This window comes from Pinus tabuliformis, chromosome X (assembly GCF_031772625.1).
Source record: "Pinus tabuliformis cultivar Carrire ecotype Pingquan chromosome X, CPIR1, whole genome shotgun sequence".
Lineage (NCBI taxonomy): Eukaryota > Viridiplantae > Streptophyta > Pinopsida > Pinales > Pinaceae > Pinus > Pinus tabuliformis.
The window spans coordinates 1,154,998,576-1,155,011,477 of NC_142308.1; the positions used below are offsets into that span (position 1 = coordinate 1,154,998,576).

The following is a 12,902-nucleotide window of genomic DNA, read 5'->3' on the forward strand; positions in this document are numbered from 1 at the left end:
GTTCAAAAACTTCAAGTTCGACATGAGTCCCTGTAAAGAGTTTTTGAAGGAACCTTATGTAGATGAAGATCTCACCAAAGCGTTGCCAAGGAGTTATATAAAAGAGAATTATGCTATGATCCTCACATGCATCCAGAAATACCTGACATGTGAGGGTAGGTACAATAAAGTTTACTCCTACCACTTCAAACTTCTGTTACATTTCACAGGTAAGGTTTCAATAGACATACCTTTCTATTTGTTCAGGAGCATTAGCAAAATGTGTGATAAAATTCAGTTAAAGAAAGATGGTTGTGAAACATCCCTTTTTCATCATGGTCTAGTAAAATTGCTGGTGTTGGATAGTTTACAAAAAATTGGCAGAGATTGGGATACATTTGTGTTTATGGCCGGCTTCCCAAGCAAAACAGGCCTCACTCCATTGCCTGTGAGAGAAAGGGAAGAAAGGAGTGAAGAACCCACTTTGGCTGAACTTAGAAGAGAAGTGACAGACCATAAGAAGCCTAAAACTAAATCAAGGAAGTCAGAGAAGTCTGTGGCAGCTAAAGAGACACTTGAAGCATCAGTGAAGAAAATTCCTAAGCCATCTAGAGTATCAGAAAAGGAAACTCCTAAGTCATCATCTAAGGAAACACCTCAGTCATCAAAGCAGAAGATTCAGAAAAAGAAGGATGAAGCTAAATCAAGTGAAGTTGAAAAGATTTCAAGGGTGAGAACCAGAGGTCAACTAAACAAGGAGAAAGGAAAGTCAGTTACTGTGGAAGAAAGTCCTATTTCAAAAGGTAGTTTAAATGACTTACTTGAAGCCATTGAACTAGAGCAAGATCAGCCAATACAAATTGAACCACTAGAATTTGAGCAAGATCACTCGGTGCAGCCAATGCATATTGACCTCACTCAGTCCTCACCTAAAAGTTCTAAAAAATCAAGGGCTTCTAAAAGGTTGAAATTTGAAGAGCCTAGTAAATAATATGCTTTTAAGCCACGCAGACCAGTCACAAGAAGGCAAATCAAAGAAGTGGAAAAAGCACAGAAAGTGAAGGCACCTTTAGAAGTGCCTAGGACAGAGATACTTGAGGTTTTCACTGGAATAGTTCAAGCAGCCAAAAGCAAGAACAAAGATAATAAGGTTATCATCAGTCAAAGTGGAAATGTTATTGCTATCAAGAAACAAGCTGGAGCAACAAAGGGAGAAATACCTCAGATTAAAAATGTTTCTAAGGAAAGGGCAGTAAGATATACAAATTATAAAAAGGCTGTAATGAAAGGCAGAACAAGTTTGATTAGCCAAACTGACTCAGTATCTGATGCATATGTGTGGACAGTGCCAACTCTGAAGCAGGCAAAAATCATGAAACAAATGAATACAAGCTTAAGAGCAGAAAACAAGGTGTTAAAGGAAGAAGTTAGCAGCTTGAAGAGGAAGCTAGGCAAACTAGCTAATTGATCCAAGGGGAAATTTGCCTTCCAAATTTTGGTAAATTTTGGCTGTCATCATTTTGAAACTTTTTAAAACTTTTTGAAGTCCTTACACTTGTGTAAAATAGCTGAAGAGATCACAGAGTTAAGTCATTGCTGCTTTAAGGTTCATATGCTTAATTTTGATTACCTACAGCAGTTTCGTAGCGCGCTACGAAACTGCTGTAGATGACTGTTTATATGAAAAATTTGAGATTGATGCTGAGGTCAGCGAATCTTAAAGGGATGACTCGAGGCTAGCATGGAGATTATATAAAGCCATTCAGATGTTTAAAAAGGTGCCAGGTGTAGGTATTTAAGGAAAAGGTGAAATTTTGTCTTTTGTTAAAGTTTTCACTTTATATCCGAATTTTTAGGGTTCTGGTAGGGTTGCCGAGGTGTTGAGTGGTACACCTGTTCAGTTTATGAGATGGCCAGATCATAAGGTCTCTTCCATCATACGTGACTATTAGAGAATTAAATGGCTTGAAGCATAATCTTAAATGCATGAACACTAATGGGAAGCAGAGACCGTGAACATAGGGCACAGATTCTTATCAGTTGATGAATCATCCATATATTAGGCATCCGAAGCTGCTCATTCAGTGAATGTTCTTCCAGCTTGGCTTGGCTATTATTGAAGTGCTACAGGTGTCAAATTTCAAGAACGCATCAATGCACACGAGGAGATAGACTTGAAGTTTAAATGGGAATGGAACCCTCTGTTTTCGTAGCACAATACCTTTGTAATTAATTAGTTTGTTTAAGATATAGATAAGATAATTAATGATAGAATTCCGAGCTCCCTTCATGCTTGTTGAGGAGTCTCAGGTAGTAGTATTTTGGTTTGCTATATATAGAAATGACTCTGATGTAAAAAAGGTTGGACATTTTATACAAAAACAGAGTTATTTGGGCCATTGTAAGACTTGTTACAGTAATAGTAAAACAGTGTTGATTTCTTCTCAAGATTCTCGATGGATTATTGTGTTCAAATATAATGGTGGTGTTTTATATTATATGTTCTTTTACAGCCTTGTTATAGCACAATCACTCAGAATTCATATCTTATGCTCTGACTTCCTGTGTGTTTGGCAAGCTGTGGTTTTTATGGAGTATGTTTGAACATTTAATGCAAAGAGCCTTGACTTCCATGAAATGACTATGTTTTTCTTGTTTACTTAGTGTATGAGACTCCATAGCCCAATGAGGACCAGTTTGGTATGTATCCAACCAGCTTTTGTTTTCATGAATGAGTAAAGAGTCAGCCATCTGTTGTAGTGAAGGATTTTTATCAAGAGTTTGTGAGAGAGCCCTCTCTGACCAAAGAGGCTAATCTTTGGTCTAAAGTCTGGTTGAAAGAGTTACATAAAATCTTACTTGGTTGCAGCCCTTAGTAGCGATTTTGTGATAACAGGTTACTCACACAACAATGTTATATACAGATACTTTGCCTTGGCCTACTCTGTTTTGTCTCTGGGCGATTCAACTTTCAGCTTTCAAGGACATTTCTGGACGTTTCTGTATTACTTCATCTCCGGTAACAGCCTTAATCTCCTTTCTGAGTTTTTGTTTAATTTCTATTTCATCCATGGACCATGATAGAAAATCCTCTGCCATCAATTGTACATTAGCCACATAGCAGATACAGAGTCTTATAAATTTGATTCAAAATTATTTCCCAATTGAATTGATTCAGTTATATATATGCTTTCTTGATAATTTAAACTTTATTCCTTTGTGTTAAACTAATGCAAAGTGGTGCCATCGTGACTGTCTTGTTTCTGGTGAACAGACTCTAGAAATCTTAGATACCAACTTTAATAGCTTTGCTCATGTCTATCAGAATTCTGGAATAGTCATATCCCTGTATTGATATTATATACCACTTGGCATTTTTTTTGTCATCCACACATTAAGAAAGCAGAAAACAAATAACTGCATGTGCATTTGCATTTAGAATGCATGTGGAAATTGATTTATGACTTAGTGTGTGCTCTCTGCTCTATGTTGAAACAATTTCACTTCTCTTTCCTTAGTAGCTAGGATTTTCACTGCAAAAAGAAAGTAAACGACTGTTTATCATCTTAGATTGCATATTTAGGAATTGTATATGTACATCACGCGATCAACCTTAAAGGCAAACTTCTTAAGAAAGATCAACTGTAAAATAAATTTCAATAAACATAAAAACGCTTTGGAACCTAACGCACAACATTTAGAAGTCTAGGCTAGAGACGTATTCCGGTGTCGTAAAGCCTGGTAACTATCGCTTTCATCGTAGGTTGGGTGATTCCTCCTCTTTGAAATGACAAGTGCCAGTACGGACTTGTGCTCCCACGTATCGTCGAGTATATATTGGGAGACCATAGTAGGCTATACCCTTTATCCTTAGGAAGCCGTGTCTGTCGCCCTATCGATCGCAATGCACTAAACACAGCATTCGGGAAGATTGACTGTCGTACCATAAAAAGTATTCTACAGTTTTGCGATTGGTTTGGTAATCCCCCTGTCTAAATATCCAGAGTAGTCACTTTCGTTCCTTTTCAGACTCCTTAAAAGAAAAGGTCCATCTAAGCACTTGTCACTTCAAGCTCATTAAAAATCGAAGGCGACTAGAGTCATCTTTAGCTTTTTCTCGACTCTCAAAAATTGAAAAAGCAAATTATGTCAAAGTGTCATAAAATTTATTTAATTCGGAATAACATCATTATTCCCTCGTTGGTCTTAGGGTGAGAAAATGGAGTCCACCAATCAAGGATTTCCCCTTGGGGGAATCCTACTTCCTTTTCCTCTAGGGGAGATGTTGGTGCACCTCATATGGCTACATTATCCCTTCCAGGGCTTGCAATTGGCCCGCCAGTATGGCTTTTCTCAACCTATGTCGTTCAAAACACTGTGATTCTTGAGCAATCAAATCAGCAACCAGATGATACTAGAGTTACCCAAATCGAAGGCGACTAGAAAAGGTCCATCTGAGCACTTGTCACTTCAGGCTCATTAAAAATCGAAGGCGACTAGAGTCATCTTTAGCTTTTTCTCGACTCTTAAAAATTGAAAAAGCAAGTTGTGTCAAAGCGTCATAAAATTTATTTAAATCGGAATAACATCATTGTTCCCTCATTGGTCTCAGGTTGAAAAAATGGAGTCCACCAGTCAAGGATTTCCCCTTGGGTGAATCCTACTCCCTTTTCCTCTAGGGGAGATGTTGGTGCACCTCATATGGCTACATTGTCCCTTCCAGGGCTTGCAATTGGCCCGCCGGTATGGCTTTTCTCGACCTCTGTCGTTCAAAACACCATGATTCTTGAGCAATCAAATCAACAACCAGATGATACTAGAGTTACCCTCCAACCTTCTACTTCGTCTGTTTCTCCCTCTCCTTCTTCCTCTTCGCTTGGTGAAACTATGTTTCAAAAAAAATGATCGTATAAAAGTTGTTGTAATAAATATCTTTCTTCATTATGTTTCCAAGCTTAGATACCCACTCATTTAGAAACAAATTGAACATGCTTCTTGCCCTTTGCCCTTTAATTCATATATTTTCAAGTAATGTTGTAGGAATGTAATGAATATTAAACATCTTATGCGAAGAAAACAACATTTTTGTGTTTTGTTTTGTACCAGAAAATGACAACAAACCTTACTCAGAATGCAATTTCCTCAATGTTATCTGGATCAACTCATATTCAACCATACCTACAAATTGTTGAACTTGAACCGATACAATCAATGCAAAATTCAACTCCACGTTATCGTACTGCAATTTCAGACGGAACACATAAGAAACACATCATGCTTCCAAAAGATTTCAATGATCTTGTAGCAACAGGCTTGCTACAAAAGGGTTCTGTTATAAATGTTAAAAGTTGGACTACCTCAGCTATCAGTCCATCAACGTAAGTTTGTTATAAATTTCTTATTTCAAATTTAACATTTTTTATTTATAACACAACCGCTTCTAACAGTTATTCCTATGACTCTCATTTGTCGTGTAGGTCTATAAAGCTAATAGACTTTGAAATATCTACTTCATTTTCACCCTTAATTGGCAATCCAAAAACTATGAGTATCTTGATCACATCTGATGAAAACACTCCATCCTCATCGGACCCAAATCCTTTATCAAAAAGACACTGCCCTCTTCCAACTACTCCAACTCCATCCGTTCTGCCAGTTCAAATTCCCATCAAATCGTTAAACCCTTACCACTCAAATTGGTGCATAAAAGGATACGTCCAAAGGAAAACAGCTCTTCGACAGTTTCAGAATCAATACGGACCCGGTAAAGTGTTTGGTTTTGACCTGTTCGATACAGAGGGTGGAGAAATACATATTACATGTTTCAATAATGTCGCAGATTATTTTTTCGACAAAATCCAGAATGAAAATGTCTACATTGTCTCTAAAGGGAATGTAAAAATGGCTAATAAGCAATACAACCACTTGAACAATGACTGGGAAATTTTGTTGAATGCAACATCTACCATAGAACATGTTGCCAACGAAAAAAAACATAATCCAACAGTGTGATTCAATATAAAATCAATTAATGATATCAGAACAACAAATGTCAACTCCATTGTTGATATTCTTGGTGTTGTCACAACCATTTCCAGTGTATGCACTATATGTAGAAAAGACGGCTCTGAAGTTAATAAACAAACAATACAACTTCAAGAAATTTCAAGGTATAACATAGATGCAATCTTTTGGGGAGATAATTTTAATGCCATGTCACAGGAAATCTCCTCCCTATGTGCTACAGGAAATAACCCCATCATTGCAATCAAATCTGCGCGTATTGGAGAATTTAATGGAAAAGATATCGGCACTACAACGAGATCCATTGTTCTTGTAGATCCTGACATTGAAGAGGCCCATACGCTAAAGTCGTGGTTTAAAAAAGAAGGTTCGACTGCAGCTTCTACATCTTTGACAACAAGATCTCCTTTTGGCGATCAACAAAAAAAAATAACAATTGCTGACATTTACAGTATGGATTCCTTAGAGAAACCATCATTTTTTCAATTAAAGGGCACAATAACAAAAATTGGGATGGATAGTTTTTACTACATTTCTTGCCCGTCGATCGTTGGTGGGAAAAAATGCATGAAAAAACTTATTCCACAAAATACAGGGATGTGGTTCTGTCCAAAATGCAACACTGAAGTAAGTGACTGTGATTACAGATACTTATTGAAAATCGACATACAAGATCACACTGGTGAATTAGCTTCAACTGTTGCTTTCGAAGACGCAGGATCTACAATTCTTGGAAATAATGCCAAAGACTTCTACTTATTGTCTTCAGATCCAGAACTGATCAAGGAAATTGTCTCTAAAGCTCTATGGACAGATCATATCTTCACGCTATCAGTGAAGACAGAAACTTTTAAAGAAGTGCCACGATTGAAGTGCGTTATCATAAAAGAAGAAAAGTTGCATTTCACGACAGAATGCAACAACATCCTTCGAGAAATTCAGAACATCTCGACATTGTAGATAAATATTGCAAAATGTATTCCTTGCTTTTTGACAATTCCTATTGTCCAATTTTATAAATACAACTTTACAAGATATACTGTTGCATGCCTTCTTATGAAATTTTCTTATATACCATTGAAATAAGTATTCGTCCTCCATTGTATCTAGCATTATGTGAGTAGACAAATTCACATTCTTTTTTTCTTTTATCATCTTCTTTTAAAAAATGATGTAACTTGCTACGTTACACATGAAACTATCTACATGTATAAAGAAAAAATACTAATATGTTCTTTCAAACAGATTATTCAAATAAAAAAATTCACATAAAACTATTCAAAACTTAGATTTTTTTCCCTTCTTTCGCTTTCGCTTGAATTTTTTACCCTTCTTTCGCTTTCATACAATAACATGGTTGTTGTCTCCAAATAACATTCTTCTTTTCCCCTCTCTTGCTTATAGGTACCATAAATTTTGCAAATGGCTTCTTCTTCTAATAATGAACGTGCTCGAAGATACTATGCAACAAATAAAGAACGAATAAATGCACGTCGCCGTGAGCTTTATCACGCAAAAAAAGACATCAGAGAATGTCAAAAACACAAAAAACAGAAGGAAAACCAACATTCCTCATCTGAAATGGCCCACTCGGAAAACAATCCTCCCTTGCAATTATCAAACTCTTTATCTTCTCAGCAAACCTCTCAAACAAATACATCCATGCCTCATTGCCCTAACCCCTCCTTCGCACATGCTTTCAGCAACATTTATACTAATCAAGCACATCGAGATTTCCGTGCAAAGCTTGATAAACTTCCACCTAAATGCCCATGCTCCATTTGTCTTGAATCATATCCTGGAATACATATCCGCAATTCCAACCACATGTATTGCTGCTCCAGATGCGTCTCTGAAACAAAGGGTCATCGCTTCTCATTATCAAACAACATGGACCCTGGTCCTCAACCAGCTATCCTTACATCTCTTTCACAAATAGAAGAAATGCTCATTGCTAGGGTTAACCCTATACTGCAAGTAACACATGCACGTGGTGGCCAATATAAATACAGTGGCCACACAATTTGTTTTCCTCAAGACATTACAAAAATCGCAAACATGTTACCACGATGTGTTGAACACTTGGACATCCTGATTGTCACGCGTCATAGTAATGACCATAAGGCTTATGATTTCATTATCAGTAGACATCGCATTCTCGCTGCATTAGAATACAAATTGGCAAATGACCCATACTATAAGAATGTTCGTATTGATACCAACGCACTGGCATCCTTACCAGCAATCCCCACCGATGTCTCCTCCTCCCTTCACCATTCCAATACTACAGAAACCACTGTCCACCTTTCACTTGAACCACCACATGAGCTCACCGAAGATTCCGCAGACCCATCCGTAAACCAAACATCGTCATTCGCACCCATCATACCTAATACAAATACAGAAATCCAAGAAATCCGCCATTATTTACATGCTTACAACCACCAATCTGATACTACAATTGAGTGGCCACCAATTGGTTTATCGCCAGTCAATGAATACAACACAGAAGGTCTACTCTCTATGGCTTTCCCCACCCTTTTCCCGACAGGAGCTGCAATGCCAAATCAGCCAAGAATGAAAGCAGTGTAGTTACATGAATATGCACTTCATCTCATATGTTACTACGATAACAGATTTGGAAAGCACCCACGCTTTTGTTATTACATATATAATCTCATGATGCGACATCGCAGTCAAGCAACAGCATCGATTTTTGTGAAAAATAACATCACAGATAACTTCCCCATATCTATTCAAGATCTGAACATCCGATTAGAACAATTTCCAGATGAGCAATTGGCAGAGCAAGTCATGCGATTCGGTAGCTCTTTACGTGGAACAAGATCATTTTGGCACAAAGCTAAAAATGAACTAACGGACATGATATCTCAACTCAGTTGCCCGACGTTCTTCTTCACATTAAGTGTAGCTGATACAAAATGGCCTGATCTTCATGCAATCATGCCCATATGTCTTCCTTCTGATATTGCAAAACAACAAAAGTGGAGAAATGATAACATCATCTCTAACCCACATTTAACATCACTATATATGCACCATGACATTATCTTAGAGAAACACTTGAATACAAAAGATTACTGGTACAGGTACGCATTCTACCGCATTTTTTTTCCAAAAACTCGAAACTACATTCCTCACCTATTGCAAAATTATCTTACAAAAACGCATTCTTGGTAGGTATGAATGGCAACATAGGGGATCTGCGCACATCCATGGTTTCCTTTGGATAGAAAATGCACCTGATATGGAAAACCTCAACTGGGAAGACACAGAAGCAGTTGATATTACAAGGCAGTTCTTCGACAAATATATTTCCGCTTGGAACCCTCGTACTCCTTCGACTTCAAACCAACCAATTGCTTGCACAAATCTCGAAGACCCTTGTCTATTGTCCACACCGCAAATCTTCAAAACCAATCCTTTCAGTGACTATGAACAGCTCGTCAATTGTGTTGAACGTCACACAAAATGCTTAGAAAGCACATGCCTAAGAAAAAATGGATCCTCACTCCAATGTCATTATAAAGCACCATGGGAATTACATCCAAAATCGGCCTTATTCATTGATTCCAATGGCCAAAAAACATACACCCCTGCTCGAAACAACGATCGACTCAATAGCCATAACCCTACCATCCTATCTATTTGGAGTGCAAATGTTGACTGCCAACCAGTGCTCTTCATACACGCTGTACAAAAATATATTGCCAAATATGCATCCAAAGCAGAAAAAAAATCTGAAAGCATCCACCACATGCTACGTAGAATTGTCCTGGCTTCACACATTGCTGACCCAGCAACATCCGCATTTCGAAAATTTCTTGCAGAAACCCTTGTTGATCGTGACATTGGAGCACAAGAAACCTACCATATGCTGCAAAAATTACCATTAACATTATGTAGTCGACCATTCATTTCTTTAAATGTAAACCAAAAATTTCTTATGCGCCTTCCACAAACGAACACCACCTCCACTACATCCCCACACATCATAGATACATATATCCAACGCCCTTCTACCCTAGAATCCACATCACTAATAGAATTGGCAAGATCTTGGTCATATGATCCTCGTCGCAAAACAAACAAATGGAAACAAAGACCTACAAAAGCAATTGTCCGGGTCATACCACGTTACTCCTCCATACCATCCACAACAGAACCTTGCTACGCTGACTTTTGCATGGTTGAACTTATGCTATACAAACCTTTTTGCCATATCGTACAAGATATAGGAGATTCTACTGCAAAATTCATCGCAAATTGGCAAACATTTCGTCCATTCTACAAACCTTGGCATCAACACCGCACACTATCTGATATTGAATCTGTCACAAATGATACCTCAACTATTCATGAAACCAATCCTCCAGACACCATGGAAATAAATGAATGGGAATTACTTTCCCAATTACACCCTACAAATGAGATTTTCATAAATGACCTTGACATGCTTGGTCTTCGTGGCTTTGATGACACCCATAACTGGAATCATACCACTATCCCATTGGATCTACAAAATAATGCCATACAATTCATTGAAAATAACCGCTCCATCCACCGCATTCTTCAAACACATCAACATATCCTGGCAACCCTTACTACATTATCTCCAATGCAAAGAAAAGCTCTAAATATTATTTCTAATCATTTTGCTAGGAAGGATTATTTACCTGCTCTCAGAATGATAATACAAGGCACTACCGCTACAGGAAAATCCCTCCTTATTAATTGCATCAAAGATATGCTCATAAGCCTTGCAAGCCCAGAACCTTCACCGATCATGCTCCTTGCCCCTACAGGGGTTGCTGCCTTCAACATACAAGCATCGACAATCCATTCTGCTCTACACCTTCCTATAAAGGATCTTATGCCCTTACAAGGTAATGCTCTTGCAAAATTCCAAGAAGAACTCAGGCATATAAGATACATACTAATCGATGAAATGAGCTTCATTGGGCCAAAGCTTCTCAGCCATATTGATGAACGTCTTCGAGAGGCATTTCTCGGCCAAAGAAACACTCCTTTCGGTGGCTATTCCATTATATTGGTTGGTGATCTCGGTCAGCTACCACCCATCAAAGACATACCTCTATATGCAGGGACGAGCCACGGAAGCGCACTGTGGAACACCTTCAACACAGTCATCACATTAGACACAATATTTCGTCAACAAGGCGACAACATCGCACAGGTTACTTTCAGGAACATTCTCCAGAACATTAGAGATGCAAATCCAACAATCGACGACTACAACATACTCATGTCGCGCACAGATTCCTTTTTATCAGAAGAAGAAATATGTTCATTCCATGATTCCATGCATCTATTTCCAACAAATGCTCAAACAATGGTCCATAATAAGCAAATGATGAAATCTCTAAACACTCCTATCGCAAGATCCATTGCTGAAGATGACAACACATATTCCAGCATTTCCTCAGAAGACGAGCAACTTGAGCGAATTGTATTACTATGCAATGGCAAAAAAGTTATGTTGACTTCCAACCTTTGGGTTTCAGCCGGACTTGTTAATGGTTCCCTCGGAGAAATTGTGACCATCTTTTACAAAGAATCAACTGCACCACCACAAATTCCAACATTTGTTGTCGTAGATTTTCCCAAATACATTGGGCCTCTTTGGGATGAGAGAAACCCCACTCACTTGCCTATTCCAGCAGTAAAAATAAATGGACGTGCACAAATTCCACTGAAGATGGCTTCGGCTTTAACCATACATAAATCTCAAGGTATGACACTTCCAAAAGCAACAATTGACATTGGAAAAACAGAATGTCAAGGTCTCACATTCACAGCTATTTCAAGAGTACCTTCTCTACAAGATCTCCGGATTAGCCCCGCATTCAGTTTCGATCGTTACAGTAAAATGAAGGACAACAAAAACATTGCTCACAGAAAACACATAGAAGAAATTCTCCGTTCAATGCCGCCTCCAGATAATCTGCTCCAACCCATACTTTAACATCACCAAAAGGTTTCCTCCATTTATTTACCTCATTCTATTTCATAACATACTTTTCATATCTTTCAACAACAACCAACTTTAATCAATATTAATAATTAAGCAAATATTAGAATGTCTTTATATTATCTATACATCTCATTCTAACATTTTCTTTCTTTTGCAACAGGACACATGGACTCAGAAATAGCATACCTAAGCAACTACAAGTAGAATGGCAAGCAAAAAATATGCATCTCCAACTACGCATTAACCTCCAATGGTGTTCAATATGCCGTTATTCACCATGCATCTTCCACTAACAATATATAAATCCCCATAGCAAAGGTAACTTCATTTCCATTCATTCCAGATTCATTTTAACACAACTCACCTGCAAAGTATTGCTAATAAATTTCCGCAGCTGATTTACATATTACTAATTCTAACAAAATATACATTTTGCAGGTCCATTACTACTTCTTCAGGTCTTCGATGCCTCCAACATGTTTTCATACAACTTCAAATATGGAATGACAAGCACAATGTTCTTTTGAATATTATATTCCTTCTCCAACCTCTTATGTTACAATTCACTGTTTGTATTTTCCATTTCAAACTTAAAAAAGGATGTTTCAAGATCAAATACCGTTTTGATGGTTTGTGTCCTCACAACTATTTGTGTTTTCCATTTCAAACTTAAAAAAAGATGCTACAATACACTATTTGTATTTTCCATTTCACACTTAAAAAAGGATGTTTCAAGATCAAATACCATCTTGATGGTTTATGTCCTCACAACTATTTGTGTTTTCCATTTCAAACTTAAAAAGGGATGTTTCAAGATCAATACCATTTTGATAGTTTATGTCCTCACAACCAATTCATTGTCAATGGGTTTTAACATATTTTG

General features: G+C 37.6%; 1 long non-coding RNA gene across 1 annotated transcript in view; it reads left to right on the forward strand.

Annotated features, from left to right (window-relative positions):
• LOC149143992 (uncharacterized) overlaps window positions 1–12,460 on the forward strand; it is a 36,271-nt gene extending 23,811 nt beyond the window's left edge. The window contains exon 3 of the long non-coding RNA XR_016264990.1: window positions 12,180–12,460. This is a non-coding gene — a long non-coding RNA (uncharacterized LOC149143992). The remainder of the gene's footprint in view (window positions 1–12,179) is intronic.
• The last annotated feature ends 442 nt before the right edge of the window (window positions 12,461–12,902 follow it).